At 45.0% G+C, this 25,984-nt stretch overlaps 1 protein-coding gene across 2 annotated transcripts in view; it reads right to left on the bottom strand.

Annotated features, from left to right (window-relative positions):
• apbb2b (amyloid beta (A4) precursor protein-binding, family B, member 2b) overlaps positions 1–21,491 on the bottom strand; it is a 263,038-nt gene extending 241,547 nt beyond the window's left edge. For both annotated transcript variants that reach the window (XM_060824596.1, XM_060824606.1), the window contains exon 1: positions 21,263–21,491. The gene's annotated coding sequence lies outside the window, so the exon portion shown is untranslated. The remainder of the gene's footprint in view (positions 1–21,262) is intronic.
• Between the last annotated feature and the right edge of the window lie 4,493 nt (positions 21,492–25,984).

Raw genomic sequence — 25,984 nt, 5'->3', positions numbered from 1 at the left:
TTCACCAGGGTGTTGTCTGGCATGGGGGACTTTAGCTATGAAGTTGGATAGAGTGGACTTGTTTTCACGGGAACACAGGAGATTGAGGGATAACCTAATAAAAGTTTATAAGATTGTGAATGGCATGGATAGAGCGAAAGAGGTGGAGAGGTCAATTAATAGGGGACACAGGTTCAAGTTAAGAGGAGCAAGCTTAAAAGAGATGTGTGATGCATGTTTTTCACACAAAAGGTGGTGAGTGCCTGGAACGTGCTGCCAGAGGTGGTGGTGGAAGCAAACACATAAACAGCATTCAAAAAGTACCTTGACATATATACATGAATAGAAAGGGAAGAGAGGGGTGTGGATCTTGCAAGTAAAGACAGTTTTAATAAGGACAAAATGTGTTGGTGCAGGCTTGGAGGGCTGAAGGGCCTGTTCCTGTGCTGTATTGTTCTTTGAAACTGTTCAAGGTGCTCAGTTACCCCATTCTTGACTACAGACTACTATAATTTCCCCACCACAGATATTAGGTTAACTAGCCTGTAATTGCTTGGTTTTCTTCATTTGCCCTTCTTAAAAGGGGAGTGACAATATGCAATATTCCAATCCAGAGGGATGACTTCTGTATCGAGGGAACTCTGAAAGATTATAGTTAGGGTGTCTGCAATGTGTTCCCCTACTTGCTTTAACACCCTTGGATGGAAACCATCAGCTCCCAGTGATTCGTCACCCTTTAATTCCATAATTACCACATTCCTGATGTTCTGGTTATATTAATTTTATTCAATCTGTCCTTGATCCACTGTTAATTTCCTCAGGATTTCCAGCAAACTTTACTCCTTTTATTCTGAAAATACTGAGGCAAAGTAATTACTCAACATCAACAACAAAAACAGAAAACATTGGAAAACCAGGTCTGGCAGCATATCACCTTCATCCCCTCCCCCACTCACCTATTGTACTCTATGCTACTTTATTCCAACCCCCACCCTCCTCTAGCTTATCTCTCCACGCTTCAGGCTGTCTGCCTTTATTCCTGAAGGGCTTTTGCCCGAAATGTCGATTTCGCTGCTCCTTGGATGCTGCCTGAACTGCTGTGCTCTTCCAGCATCACTAATCCAGAATCTGGTTTCCAGCATCTGCAGTCATTGTTTTTACCTCTGAGGAGAGAAAGCAGAATTAATGTTTCAGGTCCAATGACCCTTCTTTAGAACTGATGGTAACTTGGGAAAGGTTGAAGTATGTGCTGACAATGGGGTGGGGGGAGGAGTACATGATAGCTGCAGATAGAGCCCAGAGAGTCTGAACAATAGTTGAGTAGACAATGGAATGGATAAAGGTCAGCCTGGGAGAATCAACAGCTGCTAACTGTGGCCTTTAGTAACTGACAATGGCTTGTTTGTAGCAGCAGCCTGTGTGATGACAAGGCCTGGTGTGTGGGGGGTGGGGTATAGAAATGGGAGAAGGTGCTCAGGCCCTCAAATCAATGAACTTGCTATGTAGCTGAAAATGTGTTGTTGGAAAAGCGCAGCAGGTCAGGCTGCATCCAAGCAGCAGGAGAATTGACGTTTCAGGCATGAGCCCTTCTTCAGGAATGAGGAAAGTATGCTAAGCAGGCTAAGATAAAAGGTAGGGAGGAGGTACTTGGGGGAGGGACGTTAGAAATGCAATCAGTGGAAGGAGGTTAAGGTGAGGGTGATAAGGTGAGGATGATAGGCCGGAGTGGGAGTGGGGGCGGAGAGTTCAGGAAGAAGATTGCAGGTTAGGAAGGTGGTGCTGAGTTGGGACTGAGACAAGGTGGGGGGAGGGGAAATGAGGAAACTGGAGAAATCGGAGTTCATGCCCTGTGGTTGGAGGGTTCCTAGGCGGAAGGTGAGGTGCTCTTTCTCCAGCCGCCGTGTTGCTATGGTGTGGCGATGGAGGAGTCCAAGGACCTGCATGTCCTTGATGGAGTGGGAGGGGGAGTTGAAGTGTTGAGCCACGGGGTGGTTGGGTTGGTTGGTCTGGGTGTCCCAGAGGTGTTCTCTGAAACATTCCACAAGTAGGCAGCCTGTCTCCCCAATATAGAGGAGGCCACATCGGGTGCAGTGGATGCAGTAAATGATGTGTGTGGAGGTACAGGTGAATTTGTGGTGGATATGGAAGGATCCCTTGGGGCTTTGGAGGGAAGTAAGGGGGGAGGTGTGGGCGCAAGTTTTGCATTTCTTGCGGTTGCAGGGGAAGGTTCTACACCCCCCACCAACCCAACCTCCACTCCTGCTCCTTGGATGCTGCCTGACCTGCTGCACATTTCCAGCAACACATTTTCAGCTCTGATCTCCAGCATCTGCAGTCCTCACTTTCTCCTAGAAGAACTTGCTATGTACTCTTGAAAGATGTCCACGTGGTAACGAGATGCTGTTCTTTTGAAAAGTTAACTTTTTCTCTCCACAGGTGCTGTCAGGCCTGCTGAGTTTTTTCAGCAATTTCTGTTTTTGTTCCTGATTTCCAGCATCCGCTGTTCTTTGTGTTTTTTAAAAAATTATTCAACACGTCTGCCATTTCCCCACGGTTGTTGACAATATTCCCACTTTCAGTCTTTAGCAGGCCAACATTGCTCCTGACCACCTGATTCCCCTCTACATAACAATAAAACTTCTAATTGATTCAGACATCCCTGACAAGTTTTCTTTCATAATCCCTTTTATTAGCTCTTATAAGCTGCTTCGTGGCCATTTGCTGGTTTGTAAATCTTTCCCAATCAACAGTTGTGCTGTTTTTTTGCATTGTTGTAAGCCTGTTCCATTGGTTTTATGCTAACCCTTTTCTCTTTAGCTGTCCATGACTGTCCTTCCTGTGAAGTGGAATTTCTCCCTGTCAGAGATACAAACTGTATTGTGTTATCTGTTCCTTTAAACATCCTGCACTGTTCTTCAGTTGCTTGCCCATCAGCAGACTCTCCCAGTTTACTGGAAAGTTTTTGTCACATCTCATTCATCTTAATCTAAAACTCCAGTAGCTGATTATGCTTTGCTTTCAAATGCTACATTGAACTTGATCATGTTCTGATCACTATTTGACAGATGTTCTTATACAATGAAATTACTCATTAAATCCGGCTCACGACTCGTTACTAAATCCAATATTGCATGTCCCCTTGTTGATGCTAGGACACACTGCTAGGAAGTTATCTGGGACACACTCCAGAAATTCACAACTTTCTCAGCACTTCCCAAACCTGTGTCCAAAACCAACCAGGAGGACAAGGATAGCAGATACATGGAAACATCACCATAAAACCATAAGGCACAGAAGCAGAATTAGGCCATTTGGACCAATGAGTTTGTTCTTCCCATTCAATCATTGCTAAAATGTTTTACAAACCCCATTCTCCTGCCACCTCCCCATCACCCTCCATCCTCATGCCAATCAAGAACCTAGCTTAAATAAACTCAATGACTTGGCCCCAACGGCCTCTGTGATAGTGAGTTCCACAGATTAACCATCTCAGCTATAAAAATGGAAAACATTGGAAAACCAGGTCCGGCAGCATTTGTGGAGAGAAAGCAGAATTAACATTTTTCCTCCTCATCTCAATTCGAAAGGGTTGACCTTCATTCTGAGGCTGTGCCTTCAAGGCCTACTCTCTCCTACTGATGGAAATATTTTCTCGACATCCACTCTGTCTGTCAGATTTCTGTCAAGTTTCAATCAGATCCCCCACATCCATCTAAACTCCACTGAGTATAGAACCAGAATTCTCAAATGCTCCTCATATGACATTCCTCCTACACTAAGTTTCTCTGCAGCCTGAACCCAGGAACCAGGCAGGCAACACACCCTCTCAATCCTAACAGCAGAGGACTGCATCTATTCCTGACTATACTATTCCTGATTACAACCACATTTCTCTTTTCTGTCTCCCTCTTGATTAGCTCCCTGTGTCATGGTCAGTTTGCACATCCTCCCTATAGCCCCCCCTCTCCCATCCACACAGGGATCAGGAATCTCAAACCTATTGGACCAGCTCAAGATTTGAGACTCCTTCAGCACTCCCTCCTGGATTCCCCTACCTACCTTGCTCACAGTCACACCCTCCTGTCCCTGACTACTGACCAAAATCAAGGAACTTGACCTAAGTGGTGTGGCTGCCGCCTGAAACACAGCACCCAGCTGACTCTCCCCTCCCTGATTGGCCGCCAGGTGCCAACTCATCAGCTCTGGGCCAGAGTTCCTCAAGCAACCAACACTTGCCGCAATGTGTTCCACCAGCTCACACATCATACAGTGACAACATATCTCCTGGCTCAGCATCTCCATGTTAATTGCTTAGCTCTTAATTTGATTTTTAAAGAATTTCTTTTGTGTGCTTTAAGTATTTCCCCTATTTACCTTCGACCTGAAAGTAACCTATCATAGGTTGCCAAATTAGTAGCTAATAATCACCAATGAACTTATGGTTTACATGTGATGTCACTCCTTTGTGCTGGGCCCTGATCCTGGGCTTCAATTTATGCTGTTTAAAAAAAAACTTTAAACTATAAAACAATGAAAACCAAGCAAAATTTAAAAGCATTTGTGCCCTGCTGCACTGTATTCCCACGCTTGCTCCACATTCCCAATATCACATTCAGGCTGTATCTCACTCTGGATCTGATTTCTCCTTCCTTACCATGCGAAGCATGTTTCCCTCCAAACCACCTGACTTCCTGCCTCGGAAGTATATAACTGTTCCTTCAGTGTCATTTAGTTAAAATCCTGGAACACTTACCCACCGACATTATGAGTCACCTAAACAAATTGCCAGCTGTAGTCCAAGGAGGCTTCAGTGTCAGGGGAGTCACTTAACACTGTGCAATCATAAATGAACATCCCCACCTTCACCTTATGAAGGGAGGGCAATGAATGAAACAGCTTAAGATGGTTGGGCCTAGGACCATCCCATGAGTAATATCTGCAAAGAGCTGAATAACTGACCTCCTGGTGGAATTTGTTCTGCTTTTGTATACCTGATCCAAATCACTTGAGTTTGGTTCAGTCTTCCTAATGTTTGGCTGGATGTAATTGTAATTTAGAGTAGAATGGTGCTGGAAAAGCACAGCAGGTCAGGCAACATCTGAGGAGCAGGAAAATTGATGTTTCAGGCCGGAGCCCTCAATCAGGAATGAAATTCCTGATGAAGGGCTCCGGCCCGAAACGTCAATTTTCCTGCTCCTCAGTTGCTGCCTGACCTGCTGTACTTTTCCAGCACCACTCTAATCTAGACTCTGATCTCCAGCATCTGCAATCCTCACTTTTGTGATTGTAATTTGCCTAAACTAAAGAAAAAGTTCATTTAATAGCACAGAAGCAATGAAGGATCAAAGACGTGGTTGAAAAATAGAGCTAGAGGTCAGTACAAATGGAGAAGCTGATCCCATGCTTATGAATGCCGGAGTTTAGGAAGAAAGAGGAAATCATACAGACCCTTGGAGGACTACCAAGATCATGGTGTGTCATTAAGAAAAGAAGTGATTGTTAGTGATTCTCTGACTTATGTTTATGCCAGGAATACAAGCTGCAACAGTTAACTTCTAATATAATGCATCAATTCAAAATGTCGGTACACAACTGCAGCTGGGAAGTTTCCCCATATTGTTTCCCAGCCTGTGAAATACTTGCGGAGTTACTGAGCTCTGTTTGGCAAGCTCCATCTCTTGGTCTTGGAGTCTGTACCATTTCAGTGACTCAGAGGAATGCACGGCTGTTTCTTTTGCGTGCGTTGGCACAGAGCTGTTCTGTGAATTTAATGCACAGTTCAGCAGGAGGTGATTAAATTTGTTCTTGCAGTGTTACTCTGCAGATCACTTTGGCTAACCTTTTGCATACTTAGAATAAAAATAAGCTGTTCTGGTGAACTAATCTTTTTTTTAAATAGACTTGTGATTAAAAACATCAGCCAGTCAGTAAATTTGATAAAGCAGTCTTATAAAACCCAACATATGTCCAGATTTCTCTTCCAGGTACTGGTCAGGCTGCTCTGTATTTTCAGCGATTGCTGTTCACAGGCTGTATTTTTTCTCTTGTACAATTCGTTGAAAACCTGGATCTAAACTCTTCTGATGGGTGAGACTTCAGCACCAACAGGATCACTGTTTATGATGACACTGCTTGGGTTGGTTCAGTAAATTTAATTGTACATTGGAGTACGTTTTAATATTCAGCTTCGATAAATAGTGTAAAAGATTACACATAGGAATGACAAATATAGCCACCTCTTAAAATGCAACTTAAAACCATGGTCACAGCAGAAATTCCACAACCTTGCAATCCTCTGAATAACATGGACAAAACAAAGTTGATAAGCAGCAGGCGCAGCTGATGGATATATTTGAGGGACGTGAGTGAATAATCATATCATTCAGCACAATTCTAACTGTTGTAGACAAGTTTTCTGAAATGTCTAAGTCGAAGGGAGGCTTTTGCAAGTAAATAAATGACTGCGAAAGGATGCCAAGTAAGTAATAAATGAAGGGATCCATATACAGAGAAATCACAGTCCCAGCTCTGAAATGCAGACTTCAAGTAGGGAACCAATTTTCTTCTCCAGTGTGGCGGGAAGAACAGAAAAGAGAGGTACACTTAAGGCTGTTCCTTTGTATAAAATTGGTCAGCTACACTGTATATGAATAACGTTTGTACCATATGCTCCACAGTCAAGTGTCTTGTCAAAGCATATCATTATGAATGCCAAAAAGGAAGAAGGTTGACTAATGGTTGGCTCAACACAGCCTTCCAAGCAAACAGAGGACATATTGGCTCTGGCAACACCATTTTAAATGGCATCTGTCCTCATCAGATTGGTTTCTCACAGCATCCAAGTCACTTGGAATTACAAGTACTTTGCAATCTAAAATTAGCAATTGCAATAACATGAGACTAAATTAAAAATGAGAATTCTCAGCTTCTGTTCAGTTTTCTTGAAATTTAACCAAAAGAGACAGGAGTAAAAAACGTGCTTCCTTGACTGACTTAAGTTGATCTTGAAATGTATTTCTTGGTCAGATTGATAAATAGTACGAGGACAGCAAAACATTATTAAAAGTGAAGAGACAGCATAAACATGGAAGCCATCCGTCTCAAATTCCTTAGAAACTTTAAAAAAACCTCATTAATTCCACCCAAATCAACATTCAAAGAAAACTGAAACTAAAATAAGGGAAGACCAGAAAATAGGCAAGTTACAAATTAGGAAATAATTTTACTGATTAAAAAACAAAAATGAGAACAAACCCCTTCTACTTGCTGCCTCAAAGAAACTGGATTCCAAGACTGGGATTACAGTATTCAGATAAAGGCAAAGGATTTGCTCATCCACATTCTACCTCTACCAGCCTGAACTCAACCTCAGAACAGCTACAAGCCATTCTAGTAAATAGCCCTGAATGTCGATTTCACACCTGGGAGATATAAGCTATGAGCTAATGTGCACCTTGATGGATAATAGTTGCAGCAGCTTGGCAACGGGCATCAACACCGAAAGCAAGAACAGCCTACAATACCCGAAACTACTGTGCAGCATGTGTGGTGTACCTGCCTCTCACAGCTTGCTCTTTTCAGCAATTAGCAAATGTGAAGCTGCCTCCATCCCAAAGGATCTACTGCATGCCCACCATCTTACACAGAAGGAATGATGCCAATGATGATTGTCTAAGTGAAGCATCTTTATCACTAATACCTGGCCAGTCACCAGCTTTGCAATCTGATAAAGTCTCCCACGTGAATGATTGTGTAAACCTCTGGACATTTCCTGTGTATTCAGAGAAGAGACTAGACTTTTCCCTGAAGTTATTTTGATTGACATGTTCACATATGTTATTGCATACCTCCACGGTAGGTAGGATTTGAAACTGGACCTTCAGGCCTACTACCTCTGCATCACAAGGCCCACAAATTAGTTTTAATAAGCCTCAGTTATATTCTGACACACATCCAGAACAGATCAGACTTAAACCCAGATCTCCACATTCAGAGATAAGACTAAGATTTCCCTCTCAATTAAGGTCACCAGTCACAGAGCAACCAGTTATTTAATTATTTTGGTGTAAAGTGTTCCACAAACAACAATGAGCTGCTATGTTTACTGATGTAATAATAGTGATTAATATTAAGAAAGTAATTACAATACTAACTGAATTCAATCGCGCAAAAGCATTCAATTATCATATTATTTGAATTAAACAACATAAAGAAGACAAATAGAGATCATTGTTCAGATTGCAATTTCTTCCACAGAATGAATCTAACACACGAGCTATTCAATACAGCTATGATGTCTGAAAGCACAATACATTTTGTCAACACAAATCTGTAGGGACAGCTCCAATTATTTTGCAGTTAACGATACCACTGCAGTAGATGAACGAAAGATTTGAGGATAATGAGCAATTACAACTCATGTTCTGCAATAAACCACTCCCAATTATAAGACCATCCTTCTTTAATGGGGAACCAGTAGTTCAACTGGGTTTCTACTGTAATTTATCTCTGTGCCATCTCATTCACCTAACGGCTGCATATCAAAACTCTTCTTTGTTCTTTATGCTACGCTCATATTATTGCTGATAACATGGTAGTGTATTCCTCATCCAAATACATGTCAGTTTTACAAGGATGCTGACATCAATTCAACATTACCATCTCTCTTGATCTTTTTACTACCTTTAATTTGTCACACCGACTGCCAGGCATGCAGTATTCAACAAATAAAACTTCCCTCCAATTCAATGTTGAGAAAACCAATGCAATTGAGTACAATTTTAATTTTAATGCCCTAATATCAACATCAGGACAAAATGTTACCATCAGGAAGCTTCACACAATTTCACCGGGACCCAAAGGGCAGTTGTTGAGGAGGCAGTGAATGTGCCCCTCCAATTCAGAGCAGAGAGCAGACTTTCACAACTGGCACAGCAAGGGGTTGGGGTTGCTTTAGGATAGAGACTAGGTAGAAGTGGATACTGCAGATGCTGGAGATTAGAGTCAAGATTAGAGTGGTGCTGGAAAAGCACAGCAGGTCAGGCAGCATCCAAAATCGACATTTCAGGCAAAAGCCCTTCATCAGGAATGTGGCTGGCAGCCTCAGGAGTGGAGAGATAAATGGGGGAGGGGGGGATTGGGCTGGGGAGAAGGTAGGTGAGAGTGCAATAAGCAGATGGAGGTGGGGGTAAAGGTGATAGGTTGGAAGGGAGCGTGCGTGGAGCGGATAGGTGGGAAGGAAGATTGACAGGAGGGACAGGTCATGAGGATGGTGCTGAGCTGGAAAGGTGGAATTGGGACAAGGTAGGGGGAGGGGAAATGAGGAAACTGGTGAAGTCCACATTGACGCCATGGCATTGAACGGCCCAGAGGTGGAAGATGAAGCTCTTTTCCTCCAGGCGTCAGGTGGTGAGGGAGTGGCGATGGAGGAGGCCCAGGACCTGCATGTCCTCGGCACAGTAGGAGGGGGCGTTGAAATGTTTGGCCACAGAGCGGTGGGATTGATTGGTGCAGGTGTCCCAGAGATGTTCTCTGAAGCGCTCTGCGAGGAAGTGTCCAGTCTCTCCAATGTAGAGGAGACTGCATCAGGAGCAACGGATACAATAAATGATATGTGTGAAAGTGCAGGTAAAATGTGGAAGGCTCCTTTGGGGCCTTGGATGGAAGTGAGGGAGGAGGTGTGGGTGCAGGTTTTGCAATTCCTGCGGTGGCAGGGGAAGGTGCCAGGAGGGGAGGGTGGGGTGTTGGGGGGCGTGGACCTGACCAGGTAGTCGCGGAGGGAAGAGTCTTTGCAGGGAGTGGATAGGGGCAGGGAGGGAAATATATCGCTGGTGATGGGGTCTGTTTGGAGGTGGCAGAAAAATTGGCGGATGATGTGATTTATGCGGAGGTTGGTAGGGTGTAAGGTGAGGACCAGGAGTGTTCTGTCTTTGTTGCGATTGGAGGGGTGGGGTTTGAGGGCGAAGATATGGGACGTGGATGAGATGCGTTGGAGGGCATCTTCAACCATATGGGAGGGGAAATTGTGGTCTTTAAAGGAGGAGGCAATCTAATGTGTTCTGGTGGAACTGGTCCTCCTGGGATCAGGTGTGGCAGAGGCGGAGTAATTGGGAATATGGGATAGCATTTTTGCAGGAGATAAAATGGGAGGAGGTGTAATCCAGGTAGTTGTGGGAGTCGCTGGGTTTGTAGAAAATGTCAGTTTTGAGTAGGTCATCATTGTTGGAGAGGTTCAGGCAGGGGAGGGAGGTGTCAGAGATGGTCCAGATGAATTTAAGGTCAGGGTGGAATGCGTTGGTGAAGTTGATGAACTGCTCAACCTCCTCATGGGAGCACGAGGTGGTGCCAAGTAGCAGAGGAAAAGGTGGGGAGTGGTGCTGGTGTAACTCCAGATGATGGACTGTTCTAAGTAGCCAACGAAGAGACAGACATAGCTGGGGCCCATGCAGGTGCCCATGGCTACCCCTCTCGTCTGGACGAAGTGGGAGAATTGGAAGGAAAAATTGTTGTGGGTGAGGACCAGCTCAGCCAAACAAATCAGAGTGTCAGTGGAAGGGTACTGGTGAGAGGAAGAAATGGAGGCCATGGATGGCCTCGTCATGGCAGATGGAGGTGTAGAGGAACAGGATGAAAATAGTGAAGATGAGGCATTCAGGGCCAGGGAACCGGAAGTCTTGGAGGAGGTGGAGGGTGTGGGTGGTGTCCCAAACATATGTGGAGAGTCCCTGGACCAGGGGGATAGGACAGTACCAAGGTAGGTGGAGATGTGTTCACTGGGGCAGGAGCAGGCTGAGACAAATGGGTCGGCCGGGATGGTCAGGTTTGTGGATCTTGGGAAGGAGGTAGAACCGGGCGGTGCGGGGTTCCAGAACTATGAGGTTGGACACTCTGGGTGGGAGATCCCCTGAGGTGGTGAGGTTGTGGATGGTCTGGGAGAATATGGTTTGGTGATGGGGTGAGGTCATGGTTGAGGGGGCGGTAGAAGGAGGTGTCTTCGAGTTGATGCCTGGCTTCAGCAATATAGAGGTCAGTGCGTCAAACTACCATTGCACCCACTTTGACCATTGGTTTGATGGGGAGGTTGGGGTTGGAGCAGAGGGAATGGAGGGCTGCATGTTGTGAGAGTGAGAGATTGGAGTGGGGTAGACAGGATGAGGCAGTCAATGTCTCGGCAGCAGTTGGAAATAAAGAGGTCGAGGGTGGGTAACAGACTGGCATAGGGTGTCCAGGTGGCTGGAGTGTGTTGGAGGTGGGTGAAGGGGTCCTTGGATGGTGGCAGGAGTCCTGATTGAAAAAGTAAGCTCGAAGGCGGAGGCGGCAAAAGTGTTCAATGTCACAGCACATTTTTATAGAGTCATAGGGATATACAGCATGGAAACAGACCCTTCGGTCCAACCTGTCCATGCCGACCAGATATCCCAACCCAATCTAGTCCCACCTGCCAGCATCCGGCCCATATCCCTCCAAACCCTTCCTATTTATATACCCATCCAAATGCCTCTTAAATGTTGCAATTGTATCAGCCTCCACCACATCCTCTGGGAGCTCATTCCACATACGTACCACTCTCTGTGTGAAAAAGTTGCCCCTTAGGTCTCTTTTATATCTTTCCCCTCTCACCCTAAACCTATGCCCTCTAGTTTTGGAGTCCCCGACCCCAGGGAAAAGACTTTGTCCTATCCTATCCATGCCCCTAATGATTTTGTAAACCTCTATAAGGTCACCCCTCAGCCTCTGATGCTCCAGGGAAAACAGCCCCAACCTGTTCAGCCTGTCCCTATAGCTCAGATCCTCCAACCTTGGCAACATTTTTGTAAATCTTTACTGAACCCTTTCAAGTTTCACAACATCTTTCCGATAGGAAGGAGACCAGAATTGCATGCAATATTCTAACAGTGGCCTAACCAATGTCCTGTACAGCCACAACATGACCTCCCAACTCTTGTACTCAATATTCTGACCAATAAAGGAAAGCATACCAAACGCCTTCTTCACTATCCTATCTACCTGTGACCCCACTTTCAAGGAGCTATGAACCTGCACTCCAAGGTCTCTTTGTTCAGCAACACTCCCTAGGGCCTTATCATTAAGTGTATGAGTCCTGCTAAGATTTGCTTTCCCAAAATGCAGCACCTCGCATTTATCTGTCACTTCACAGCCCATTAGCCCATCTGGTCAAGATCCTATTGTAACCTGAGGTAATTTTCTTTGCTGTCCACTACACCTCTAATTTTGGTGTCATCTGCAAACTTACTATTTAATTCGTTGATGCATGGACGGAGGGGGATTAAGGTAAGGCCTTTGCTGAGGACTGATTGTTCGTCCTCAGTGAGAGGCAGCGAAAACTCAGCAGGACTGGGTGCTAGGCTGGGAGTTAGGATGGAGATTCCCCAGCAAACCAAACTCATTTTAAATCTTTTTTATCTTCTTTAACAAAAGTGCCAAAGGTGGCAGACCATTATCTCAGAGGGGCCTCCATTGGCACTGAGTGGTCAGAAGCCACAGCTGTGGCCTCAGTGCCATGGAATAGTGGAACCCCTCCAACCCCAAGGAGTTGCCTTCATCCCTTGAAAGTGTTCTGGCCTCAGTTATCAATATTGTCTTGTATCCATATCAAGTCTTTCATGTAGTGAAAGGTGTCCCAAGATGTTTCACAGCAGTATTGTCAAACTCCCTGAAACAAGATACTCGGGCAGATGACCAAAACAGGAGATCCTGAGGAGGGTGTTGAAAGAGGAAAAAATAAGTGGTGGAGAATAACAGAGGTTCGGGGAAGGAATGAAAGTGCCTAGTGCTGTGGTAGCTGAAAGTTAAGCCACAAATAGTGGAGCATTTAAAGTTAGATCTACAGGCCGATAGAATTAAAGAAATGCAGGGAATTCAGCTGCCTGTTGGGCTGAAGGAGATTAGAGCTGTTGACAGAGGGACTTGAAAACAAGGATGAGAATTTTTACAATTGCAGTGCGACTTAAACAGAAGTCAGTGTGTGTTTGAGAACACAGGTACTAGGTGAAAATGGTGAGAGCGAAGGCTAGACAGTCTGCTGTGGTATAACACGATAGTTCCGCTCCCTTGCGATCCTGCGTTATAAGAAAACCGTGTATTAGCAGCACCATTCAAACCAATGGGACCGAAACTGCATTATAACCAATACTGGTACGGAAAGTTTGCATTCTATAAATAATAGTCTAAATTCTTTAATCGCGATATAGCCAATTTGTATTAAAGAAACGAACATTGTAGCAGAACTGACTATACAGGCAGCAGAGTTGTGGATGAGCTCAAGTTCAAAGAGGGATTGAAAGCGGGCAGCAGGCCAGAAGCGATTAGTCAAGTCTAAAGTGAGCAAAGGCACAGATGAGGTCATTTTCTTTTGCTCCTCAGTTTTTTTTTGCATATGATCACACTCTGGTGGAAAAGAACCGGAAGCTTTATTTATTTCATCTTCCTGTCAAATGATCGACACAAAAGACAAATAAACTGTTAGCAATATTGAGAGTCAAAAGAGGAATGTCAGTGCAAAGATGCTCAAGCGTTGATGATTTTACACTAACTGTATTTCACAGCCATAAATAGTGTAAAGATCTCTGTAAACATACACATTTAAAACGTTTTCCTGAAACCCTGTATGCCAGTGTGACTTAAAGCATGCAAAGGCAAATCCTTCAGGCAGTTACAGCTTTCAATCACCAGCACTGAGGGGAACAGACAGTGAGGTGGTCACTATACCATTATGAAGCACAGGCCTTTACCAACTCTATTCTCAGATTTCATTAGCCTTTTCCTACACTTTAATATACTCACAGAGCATTCTCATCTAAAATTGCAAGTTGCACTTCCAGAATAATGTCTGTTCTACCCGTGACAAACTATATTCTAAAAGGTATATTGTACACATTTTACCTATTGTATATGCTGACAGGGATTGGTAAGGAGACCACCATAGGAATCAAAGGTAAAAATATTAAAATTGATAACCCAAAAGGAGGATCAGACACAAACATTGAGTTCCTGGCTCCAATCTCTTCTCCTATGCTACACTTCATTCATCTTGCTAGGAACAATCGGAGGATAATTGTTCACAATCTTGAGGCTGTATCTGACCCAGAGATGAAACCCAACATTTGTGCAATTACTACAACTGGCTAATTCAGCCGCTGTAATACTACTCATCCTCACCCATCTCACCTTCTGTTGAAGCTCCTGTTCATTCTTGTGCTACCCAAGACTTGACTATTCCCAGGCGCTGCTGGCTGCTCTCAAAATTCAACCTTCTACAAACCTGAGGTAATCGAAATCTCTGCTTCCCTTGTTGTTACTTACACCAAGTGTGTTGCCTAGCATCACTCTGCTCACTAATCTACACTTTCTTTCAGCCACACAATGTCTTGGTTTAAACTTGCTTTCAAATCCATGGTCTCACCCATTCCTATCGCTAGAATCTTCTCCAGCCCAACAAGATTCAACATATCTGCTGTTGTTTAACTCTAATCTCTTGAATGGCCCCATTGTCCATTATTAAATGTGAGAATCTCTCTCAAATAGAAATGCAGCACATTATAGATGCTGGAAAGTGAAATCAAAACTAAAAAAATGGAAAACTTCAGGAGGTCAGGCAGCAGGGGAGAAACATGTAAATGTTTCAAGTCTAGACGAGGTGATTGACATGAAATTGTTTCTTTATATTAATAATTTTGACTTTTAAATGATACATTTGCTATATATGCATTTAAGAATATGCTGCAATCAACACTTGTTTTTATATAACAGTTGATTTACACCATATCCATAAGTGTCCACTCCCTCAGTAGCAGCAATGTGTATTATCTATAGGATGTACTGCAGAAATTCACCAAAGATCCTCAGACAGCACCTTCCAAACCCATGGCCACTTCCATCAAGAAGGACAAGGGCAGCAGACATATGGGAGGACCACCACCTGCAACTTCCCCTCCAAGTCACTCACCATTATGACTTGGAAATATATCCATTCCTTCAGTGTCACTGGTCAGAATCCTGGAAACCCCAGCCTAACTCCATTGCAAGTCAAAGTTACAGCATATGGACTGCAGCAGTTCAAAGTGGCAGCTCACCACCAACTTCTCTGGGGAACTAGGTATGGGCAATAAATGCTGGCCCAGCCAGTGGTGTCCATGTCCCAAAAGTGAATTTTTAAAAAATGAATGATGAGAGAAAAAAAACACAATGAGTAAATAAAAACAAAGTGTTGCAAATAGGCAGGTGAGACAGCAATTGTGGAGAGAAAAACGTTTTTAGCATCTCTGTTTCTAATTCAGATTTCTAGTATCTGCAGTTTTCTCCCGTATGGATAGAAAGTACTTGGGATCTGGTTAAAGGACATTTGTTCAGTCAGCAGCCATACAGTATACTGACCCTTTCAAACTACACCATGGTGTTCCTTTTTTCTACAATATTTATGTTCCTATTGCCAATTTCCAGGCAATTACTGTCAGTTTATAGTAGAACATGCAACCATCTTTGTCACTACTATCAAAACCACTGAAAATAAATCTCTCCACAGGATTCTGAGAACAAAGGTTTCACATAACTCAAAGCATTTAAAAACTGTTCAATTTTAAGCAAAGGTTTACAGATTTGTTAAGCATGCTAAATCCAATTTCTCATTAATTGTGAGACAGAGTAACCTGTTGATATTTTACTATGAACATATTAATTTTTTTAATATAAGAACTAAGAGAGATTAAACAGTATATCCCGACAATAACTGAGTTTTTCAATTATTATTGCAAACCAAAACAAGAAAGTAATTTTACGACAATGTCATGGATATAGTTGCACAATTTAATCCAAAAGTAATCCAAAAGTGAGCAAAATTAGGGCGAATGGTATTGGGGGCAAAGTACTAACTTGGATTGAAAGTTGGTTGGCTGATAGGAAACGAAGAGTAGTGATAAACGGCTCTATTTCAGAATGGCAGGCAGTGACCAGTGGGGTACCGCAGAGATCAGTACTGGGACCGCAGCTTTTTACAATATATGTTAATGATATAGAAGATGGTATTAGTAATAACATTAGCAAATTTGCGGATGATACTAAGCTGGGTGGCAGGGTGAAATGTGATGAGGATATTAGGAGATTACAGGGTGACCTGGACAAGTTTGGTGAGTGGTTAGATGCATGGCAGATGCAGTTTAATGTGAATAAATGTATGGTTATCCACTTTGGTGGCAAGAACAGGAAGGCAGATTACTACCTAAATGGAATCAATTTAGGTAAAGGGGCAGTACAGAGAGATTTGGATGTTCTTGTACTCCAGGTAAAAAATGAGGTCTGCAGATGCTGGAGATCACTGTACTCCAGTCAATGAAGGTAAGCATGCAGGTATAGCAGATAGTGAAAAAGGCTAATAGCATGCTGGCCTTCATAACAAGAGGGATTGAGTATAGAAGCAAAGAGGATCATCTGCAGCTGTACAGGGCCCTGGTGAGACCACACCTGGAGTACTGTGCACAGTTCTGGTCTCCAAATTTGAGGAAAGACATTCTGGCTATTGAGGGAATGCAGCGTAGGTTCACGAGGTCAATTCCTGGAATGGTGGGATTACCTTACACTGAAAGACTGGAGCAACTGGGCTTGTATGCCCTGGAGTTGAGAAGACTGAGAGGGGATCTGATTGAGACATATAAGATTATTAAAGGATTGGACACTCTGGAGGCAGGAACCATGTTTCCACTGATGGGTGAGTGCTGAACCAGAGGACACAGCTTAAAAATACGGGGTAGACCATTTAGGACAGAGATGAGGAGAAACTTCTTAACCCAGAGAGTGGTGGCTGTATGGAATGCTCTTCCCCAGAGGGCAGTGGAGGCCCAGTCTCTGGATTCATTTAAGAAAGAGTTCTCAAGAATAGTGGAATCAAGAGTTCTCGAGATAAGGCAGGAACAGGATACTGATTAAGGATGATCAGCCATGATCATATTGAATGGTGGTGCAGGCTCAAAGGGCAGAATGGCCTACTCCTGCACCTATTGTCTATTGTCATATTGTCTATCTCAAATACATTTAGAAAAGAAAGTCTTTATTTCTGATCTTCACAAATGCTCTGTTCCTTAAATATTAGAACATAACTGTGGATGCTGTAATAAAGTTAGTCACAAAGCTTTAGAATTTTCCTGGCACAATGTCAGGAATGTACCTTAGGCAACATAATCTTCACTGGGTAAGGGAGCAGAAAGGGAAAAATGCTGCCAAGAACTGGGGTAAAAGAACCTCTCTAAAAAAAACACAACCCTTACAAAAGGATGAAAAACCTAATGGCCATATTAACAACATGAGATGGGTAGCTTCAAAATTTCAGGGCAAAATTATGCTCCTGTCCCAGAAGCAAATTGTAGAAAGACCACAAAAGTACATGAGTACTGAATCAAATAGCTACCTCAGTTTCCTGGGGATTTGTCCCAGTTGTTTTAGATACTGCTAGCCTTGATTGCTCACGAAGACTCCCATGGCCCTTTCCTGCTGACTTATGCTTTCTAGCCATTCCTGCACGCCAATACATGCTCCCACCCACATTCTCTACAGTTTCTCATATGTCACCCCCATATGCCACCTCCCAAGCTATTCATCCAGTTTCTGCCATGGGTGGATCTCAGAAGTCATGAGGGTTCCAATCTAATAAAAGTTTCACTATATATGCTTCCATCCAAAACCCACAAAAGCTTCTAATCTTTCAACAGACCCTTTAAACCATCAAACTGTGAAAACAATCATCTCCTGAGAGCACTGTAGCTTTTGAAATTCAGCCAACTATTCATCGTGTCAGAACAAGAATGAGTACCTTTGGGGAATAGGGAACAAAGATCTCCACTGAAACAGGATGACCATTTGTATAGCCTCCAGCAAGTAATCTGTCAGGCAGTTTCTTTTAGCTCTCATTAACAGCTTCAATCTTTTCATGTTTAGAGAGCTTGTTTAAAGGGATTTGAAGAAAACTTTCAGATAAGAAGACCTACATGGTTTAACCTGCCCTTCGACAAAATGTTCGAGGAGAAAGTGAGGACTGCAGATGCTGGAGATCAGAGCTGAAAATGTGTTGCTGGAAAAGCGCAGCAGGTCAGGCAGCATCCAAGGAACAGGAGAATCGACGTTTCAGGCATAAGGGCTTATGCTTGAAACGTCGATTCTCCTGTTCCTCGGATGCTGCCTGACCTGCTGCGCTTTTCCAGCAACACATTTTCAGCTTCAGCAATATGTGTTCATGACAATAATTCAGTAAGATTTATGGTAGTTATAGTAAAGGTCAAAGATAGACTGGAAATAAAGATTCTGAATTGGGTGAAGACCGACCTTCAGATAAGATAGGATCTGGTCAAAGTGGACTGGGAGCAGCTATTTGCAGGAAAATTCACATCAGAGCAGTGAGACACATTCAAATGGGTTACAGTGAAAGTGCAAGGTCAATATGTTTCCATAAAAATGAAGGATCGGTCCAACAAGAGAAGCCTAGACGTCAAGGGATGTCCAGGATTGGATAAGAAACAAAAAGGAAGCTAATGCTGGTTATTGAAGGTTCAAAACGGCAGATTCTTGAAAGGCTTATAGAAAGTGCAGAGGATTGCCTGAAACTGAAATTGAGAGAAAAAAACCATGAAGAAAACTGACAGTTAACACTAAGGAAAATCCTAATGCAGTCACTAAGTATGTTAGGGCAAGAAGGAAAAGAGTTGGGCTATGTGGATTGTGGAACTAGAAGACAGAGTTGAGGTTTTAATTGCTTTTATGTTGGATAAATTAGTGATCAAGAATGAATGTAGGAAGTATGATCCCTAAGTTTACAGATGACATGAAAATTGGTGATATGTTAAATATTGATGAGGAAAGCCTTAGACTATAGGATAATACAGACAGACTGGTCAGATGTGTTGAACAAAGAATTTAATCCTGTAAAGTGTGGGATGTTACATTCAGAGGACCAATAATGATAAGGATGTCCACATGAAATGGTAGGACACGACAGGGAGTACAGAATATCAGAGGGACCTTGGTGTGCATGTCCTTAGATAATTGAAGGCAGGGCAAATAGATAAAGGTGACAAAGAGAAGTACAGGATACAAGTCTTTATTAGGTTTTCAGGAGCTGTATAAAATGTTAGTCAGGCTACAGATAAGGTTCTCTGTGTAGTGTTGGCCACCACACTATATGAAGGATGTGATTGCACGAGAGAAGATGCAGAAGAGATTCACCAGAACGTGGCCTGGGCTGGGGCAGTTCAGTTCTGAAGACAGACTACACCAGCTAAGGATGTTTTCCTGAGAACACAGAGGCTGATGGGGACTTGATTGAGTTGTACAAAGTTTGAGGGGTACAGATAGGGAAGAAATGTTTCCCTTTAAAATGATCAATAACTAGAGGGTACAGTTTTATGGTGAGGAGCAAGAGCTTTTGAGCAAAAAAAGTTTTCACCCAGTGTCTGGAATTTGCTGTCTAAAAGCCAATTTGGTAGAGGTGAGAACCCTCAAGAAGGCGAAGAGAGATCTGGATGAATGCCCATAGCTTATAACCTTCACAGCCAAGTGCTGGGAAATGGGATGAAAATACATGGATGCGTGATGACTGCACGGACATGATGGGGCGAAGGGACCCTCTGCCAGTCTGGGATAATCAGGGAGGGCATGAACTCACCCCGGGGTTAAACAGCCCCGCTGAGCTGGGCTTCCCGTCTGTAACTGCCACACCGTCCCCTCCCGTCAGCAAAAGAAAACAACGTGGATGTGTCTGAAATGTCCATACACCACGGAGTCAAAATCCGGTCCCAAGTATCAGTTTAGAGCCTGGATGGAATTCCATCCACATCAGTAAACATCTGCGGGAGCCAGGAAGCGAATACCGCAGAAGATATTTCAGGCAACCCACGAAGGATGAAGAATTAAACAAATTGAGTTTAAACATATTTTCGCATTCTTCTGGCAGCACTGACCGTTACAAAGGGACATTAAAAACTCCGAGAGAACAGACCAGTGCTGTTGCAAAGATATTCACCGCACAGTATACTGAAACAACCTATATTAAAGAGACATGTTAGCGAGAAATGAAGTGACGATGAAAAGACAACACAGAAGTCTGGCTTCCATAACGAACAACATCGACATTTCAAAGGAATTAATTCAACGCTATAATGGGCATTGGGTATGGTTATTACCAGGCTTTATTAGAGAATGAGATAGGTATAGCTTTGTAATTGGAGTAATGAAGAGCTATCTCGGTTGATTACAATAAAAAAAGGACCAGACCAGTCCCCCACTCAAGCCGAAAATCAGAGACTGGATGTCGAATAGCGCCCAGTCCTACCTTCTTCCTTCGGGGCAAAACGTCAATTAACGAGTTCCAGACCTAAAGACAGGTGATCCGTTATATGGACGGCAACATAAAACCGTCAATCTCGTAGGGGGATCCACAAAAGAGATACAGTCACAAATCATCAGGTTGCAGATGGAGAACGGAGCGAATTGCGTGCACAGACAAGCGAGACAGAAACATGAACACACAAGGTCTGCTGGCTGCGTTCTCCACCAGCCCCGAATACAATGTAAACATTTACCTCATTGGTTTCTGCACCACTGTATAAACTGATTGATGGATCGAGCTTGCTCCAGCCCACATATCCCAGGCAAAAACAAAACCCTTTACAATCTGCCCAAAACAAACCCAGTGAGCCGGTGTAGTATGCATAAACAGACTACCTCGCCATTCCTCAACAACCGTCCCCCGATGTCTAACTTTGATTTAAAAAATGGCCCCGTTTCCAATATTTCAGCGAGCTCTGCGAGGCTGCAGCCCCTGGGTGGTTTGAAATTGAAGGTGTTGAGATTCTCAGTGGCATCGAAGCCCAACACCCCCCAACTCTCTGTCCTTGTCACTCTGCTGCCCTGACACCCTCACCAGATCTAACGGAGCCTTTTTCTCCGCTCCCCAGTTGAGTCAGCGTTGCGGAATCTCGCTCTTGATGAGCCGTCTCCGGATATTATTTTTTTCCCCCCTATCTGTCTGATTGCTATCAATGCAGTACATAAAGTGGCGCAGTACCGCTGGGTGTTGTTGAACACCTTCCACATTGCAACACTAACGCTTCACCTGATCGCTGCATTCCTGCCGTTCTGGAAAGCAACATTTTCTCAGCGAAGGTTGCTGCATCTCCCCCCGCAATCCCCGCCGGCGCAGTGCCCGTGCCCTTGCCCGTCCCCCTCCTTTCAGCTCCCCGTATCATTTATAACGCGGCGGCGGTGGTGGTGATTTTCCACTCACACTGTTCCCGTTTGCTCTCTCCCCGGGGTCTCCCCCGTTTCGGCTCAGCTCGCAGTCGGTCTGCCCGACCGGGAAGAACCGCGGCCAGTCCGACCCTCTGTGATGTTTTGCCGCAATCCCTTCCGCCGATACTATTCCGTAAGAAGGGCGGCGGGGCGATGTCCGGACACCCCCCGCAGCAGCAGCAGCAGCGCCCAGCGCCAGTGTCACTCAGTCAGTCAGGAAGAGCCGCGCCCGCCCCCGGGCCTGGCCACGCCCACCCAAACAGGCCACGCCCACCACCACCCCGACCATGGCTATCAAACCACATCCGCGCCCATTGCCACACCCCTGCCCCGCCTTCCGAATGGCCCCGCCTTCCGAATGACCACGCCCATTGACACGCCCCCTGAGCCCCGCTCGGGCCACGCCTATTATCACACCCCAGCCACGGAACACACACACACACACCGGGCCACGCCCCGTGTCCGCTAAGCCCCGCCCTCCCCCCCCCACACCACCCCCGCCGCGCGTGCGCACTCCCACTCCCCGGGCTCCGGACCTTTCCTCCCGCGCGCGGTCAGTACCACGCATTCCACTCTCTTCCCAAAACAACAATCACCGCAATCACCGGAAGAAATCCTCCTCCTCCTCCTCCTCCAGTCCCTCCCCTTCCTTGCAAACCAGTGCGCAGTCTGGCGGAAATGATCCTTTTCCCTGGAATTGCGGAAACAGTGGGAAAGGATTCCGTAAGGGAATAGCGGAGAGATTTGCAGAGCTGTGTGTGTGTGTGCAGGGAGCTGACCCACTCAAGACACATGGAGTTATCAATGTCAGACCTCTGCAGACAGCAGTCATTTTATTTAATCTGACCCGAAACATTAATTCTAATTCTCTCCACAGATGCTGCCTGACCTGCTGAGTGTTTCCAGCAACTTCTGTTTTTGTTTCTGATCTACAGCATCCACAATTCTCTCGGTGTTTATTAAGCATCTGGCAGATATTTGGGTCATGTAGGGACACTATCTCTGCACCCCAGAATCCCTCTCCACCAAGAGTTAAGACAATTTCCAAATTGAAATCACCAGCGCCAGTTTAAAACAAGCGCGTTAAAAGCAGGAATGGAAACTCCACAATAAAGACGACAGAATTTGTATTCACTTGACAAATGAAAACTAATGCTTGTTGCAAGTACACAATTTTGTTTCTTCTGGATTTTTAGGATATGAGACTAATAAGAAAGTGGATTCCACTTTTTTGGAAAATAAAATAGATAATTGCATCAAAAGCTAACATAACATTATTAGATCACAGACAGTGGAATTAGAGAATCAGTCATTGGGCTGAAATGTTAAGCTTTATGTCAGGAGGTTTGAGTTCCACAGGGGTCAGTCTTTGAACCTCAACTATTCAGTGACAGTAAAAGATTCGTAAATTTCACACTGTTCAGAAGCATCCAGAGTGAGATTCAGCTCCAGTGGCCCGGGGTGTGCGTGTGTTCCGTGGCTGGGGTGTGATAATAGGGAGTCAGCTTCGCAGTTCAGTGCTGGGGAAGAGACGTTTGTGCTTGCTTTTTTGTTGGCTCATAATTTGTAAGGTTTTTAACAGATAAACTGAGGCCCAGGATCAGTAGCTGAAAATGTGTTACTGGTTAAAGTGCAGCAGGTCAGGCAGCATCCAAGGAACAGGAAATTCGACGTTTCGGGCATAAGCCCTTCATCAGGAATGAAACGTCGAATTTCCTGCTCCTTGGATGCTGCCTGACCTGCTGCGCTTTAACCAGCAACACATTTTCAGCTCTGATCTCCAGCATCTGCAGACCTCACTTTTTACTCCAGGATCAATAGCCCAGGACAAAAAGGTGATATCATAGGTAAACCTAACTACTGTACGTTCCTTTCAGATTGAAGATAAACAGGGATTTTTTTAAAAATAAAAACTAAGTAATTAAAATAGAAATGGCCAGGCCATGCAGTGTGTTTTAACTGCATGATGTGGGAGCTGGTAGACACTTTTGTGGTTCATAGTGACCACATCTGTTGCTTGAGAACTGTGGCTCAGAGCTGGAGTCTGAGCTTCGACACTGCGACACAGCGGGGAGGGGAGAGTTATCTGAATGCTGCAGGAGGCAGTCCGTTAGATTAATGACCCTGAATTCAAGTGTAGGGGAAGTTCAAAACTCAAAAGGAGGCTTAAGGTGAGAGGGGAAAGACTTAAAAGGGACCTGAGGCAACTTTTTCGAACAGAGGAAGGTACATATATGGAATGAACTGCCAGCTGAAATGGTGAATGCAGATACAATTACAACATTTAAAAGAAATTTGGGCAGGAACATGAATAGGAAAAGTTTAGAGAGATGTGGGTCAAACACAGACAAATGGGACTAGAGTAATTTGGGAAACCTGGTTGGCTTGAATGAGTTGGACTGAAGGGTTTGTTTCCATGCTATATGACTGTATGGTCACGGACAGGAACATTGAACATTACAGCACAGTACAGACCCTTCAGTCCACGATGCTGCGCCAAACTGTGGAACCAATCTGAAGCCCACCTAACACACCGTACGTCTTCTTAATAACTCAATCAACCTGGGTCTGGATTAGTGGTGCTGGAAGAGCACAGCAGTTCAGGCAGCAACCGAGGAGCAGGAAAATCGACATTTCGGGCAAAAGCCCTTCATCAGGAATACAGACAGAGAGCCTGAAGCATGGGTGGAGAGATAATTGAGAGGAGGGTGGGGGTGAGGAGAAAGTAGCATAGAGTACAATAGGTGAGTAGGGGAGGGGATGAAGGTGATAGGTCGGGGGTGGGGGAGGGTGGAGTGGATAGGTGAAAAAGAAGATAGGCAGGTAGGACAAGTCATGGGGACAGTGCTGAGCTGGAAGTTTGGAACTGGGGTGAGGTGGGGGAAGGGGAAATGAGGAAACTGTTGAAGTCCACATTAATGCCCTGGGGTCGAAGTGTTCCAAGGCAGAAGATGAGGCGTTCTTCCTCCACACGTCTGGTGGTGAGGGAGCAGCGATGAAGGAGGCCCAGGACCTCCATATCCTCGGCAGAGTGGGAGGGAGAGTTGAAATGTTGGGCCACAGCGCGGTGTGGTTAATTGGTGCGGGTGTCCCAGAGGTGTTCTCTAAAGCGCTCTGCTAGGAGGCGTCCAGTCTCCCCAATGTAGAGGAGACCGCATCGGGAGCAACGGATACAATAAATGATATTGGAGGATGTGCAGGTAAGACTTTGACGGATGTGGAAGGCTCCTTTAGGGCCTTGGATGGAGGTAAAGGAGGAGGTGTGGGCACAGGTTTTGCAATTCCTGCGGTGGCAGGGGAAGGTGCCAGGATGGGAGTGTGGGTTGAAGGGGGGGGGCGTGGATCTGACAGAGGGAACAGTCTTTGCGGAAGGTGGGGAGGGAAATATATCCCTGGTAGTGGGGTCTGTTTGGAAATGTTGGCGGATGTTTTGGTTTAGGCGAAGGTAGGTAGGGTGGAAGGTAAGTACCAGGGGCGTTCTGTCCTTGTTACGGTTGGAGGGGTGGGGTCTGAGGGCGGAGGTGCAGGATGTGAATGAGATGCGTTGGAGGGCATCTTTAGCCACATGGGAAGGGAAATTGTGATCTCTAAAGAAGCAGGCCATCTGGTGCGTTCTGTGGTAGAACTGGTCCTCCTGGGAGCAGATACGGCGGAGGCGGAGGAATTGGGAATACGGGATAGCATTTTTGCAGGAGGTGGTGGGTTTGTAAAAATTGTCGGTATCAAGTTGGTCGTCATTAATGGTGATGGAGAGGTCTGGGAAGGGGAGGGAGGTGTCAGAGATGGTCCAGGTAAATTTAAGATCAGGGTGGAATGTGTTGGTGAAGTTGATAAATTGCTCAACCTCCTCACGAGAGCACGAGGTGGTGCCAATGCAGTCAACTCAGGCAGTCCCTCTCCCTCTGCAACTCCCAGATCATTTCCTCTGCCCTGAAGCTCTTCAATCATGTCCTGAAACAAACTTGCTACCATAGCCACATTTGCTTCCTCAGTGCCTGCCTCCGTAACCAATTCATGCCACACGGACTCCGGACCACCTTTAAACCAGCAGACTTCGGACCCAAACAGGACAACCAGTACAGACTACAGATTCAAAAACACCAACAACGGTTCTCCTTCAAGATTCTCCACTCCACACTTGCAGCAATGCGCCGGCACCTAACCTCTCTACAGTCAGCCCTGCCTCAGCTGAGGGCCACACTCTCTCAGAATTGCAAAGGACCCTCTCTGTACTACATTCTCAGGAGAATTCATACTTTCAACAAACAGTATTTCAACTCCATCTCAAACATCAAAAACTGTAACTACAACAACCTTTTATCTACCCACCTCCATAACCAGCACTTCTCAAACATTCCAGAAGATTCCCCTGGCCTCTGGAATTGCTCGGTCGCCATTAGCCATGCGGTTGGTGCAGCTATCACCCCCACGCTGATAGATGTCACTTCCACCCCCATCATGGCCACTCCCACAGCCACTTCCAACCCTCACAATTCTTCATGCACCACATGTGGCATCACTTCCACCCCTCACATCATCACTGATGTCACACGCTCAGTGACTTCCGCCCCCACCCCCACTGCCGTGTTTGCCACCATTTCCGCCCCCACCAACACCACTGACCTGCATTCTGTTGACACTCCCCCCACATACCCCACTCTCACTATCCTCACCCCCCCAGAACCCTGAGGGGAACACTACCCCTGCTCATGACTCC

The sequence above is a fragment of the Hemiscyllium ocellatum genome, chromosome 1 (assembly GCF_020745735.1).
Source record: "Hemiscyllium ocellatum isolate sHemOce1 chromosome 1, sHemOce1.pat.X.cur, whole genome shotgun sequence".
In the NCBI taxonomy this organism is placed as follows: domain Eukaryota; kingdom Metazoa; phylum Chordata; class Chondrichthyes; order Orectolobiformes; family Hemiscylliidae; genus Hemiscyllium; species Hemiscyllium ocellatum.
The sequence above is the reverse complement of the archived record's forward strand: the minus strand, read 5'-3'. Positions and strand labels throughout refer to the sequence as shown.